Genomic DNA, 904 nt, shown 5'->3' with positions numbered 1-904 from the left:
ATATATATATATATATATATATATATATATATACCTTTTAATAAAGTTGCAAAAACACCATAAAAACTGTTGCTCAGAATTTCACATTCCCATTCTTCATACAGTTTTAGTCAAGAATGGAACAAAAATAAGGTATCATTTTTGTTCCATTCTCAGCCAGAACTGTCCAATGATTGGGAACATGAAATTCTGAGTAACAGTCTCTGTGATGTTTTGGCAACTACATTGACAAAGCATATTACTCTACCTCTGGTATTCAAGTACTATATTTTTTTCCCACCTTGTTTCACATTTATGTGCTTACTCTGGGGTGTGTGTGTGTGTGTGTGTGTGTGTCTGTGTGTGTGTGTGTCTGTGTGTGTGTGTGTCTATGCGTGTGTGTGTCTATGCGTGTGTGTGTCTATGTGTCTGTGTTTATATTTATATATATGTATAACTGGACTAACATCTACATTATCGGAAAGTTGAACTGTGAACTTTTATGCTCCTTTTTCTTCTTTTCTCCAGTCTTCTATGTCATTGTTTCCTTAATCTATACTCCTCACATTTCCCCTGTTTGTTGCTAATGATGGAATATCCCATATTTTGGGATATCCCAGAAACAGCTGTAAGACGTCAAAATTTTCCCAGAAATAATAACATATATGACTTGAGAGGTTTGTCTTGCCTTAGCATTTGTTGTCCTCATTAACAATTATATATACACTATATCAGAAATCTACAATAGTTCCATAACTCCTGTCTTGGCTTGGAGCCCTGGTAATCCGTTATAGCATTTACCCAGTATACCTAGTCGTTTAGATCATCTGTGAACTAAACGCCCATACTTTATATATATGTATGTATCTATGTATGTGTATATATATATATATATATATATATATATATATATATATATATATAT

This window comes from Octopus bimaculoides, chromosome 8, assembly GCF_001194135.2.
Source record: "Octopus bimaculoides isolate UCB-OBI-ISO-001 chromosome 8, ASM119413v2, whole genome shotgun sequence".
Classification (NCBI taxonomy): domain Eukaryota; kingdom Metazoa; phylum Mollusca; class Cephalopoda; order Octopoda; family Octopodidae; genus Octopus; species Octopus bimaculoides.
Note: the sequence above shows the minus strand (reverse complement) of the source record.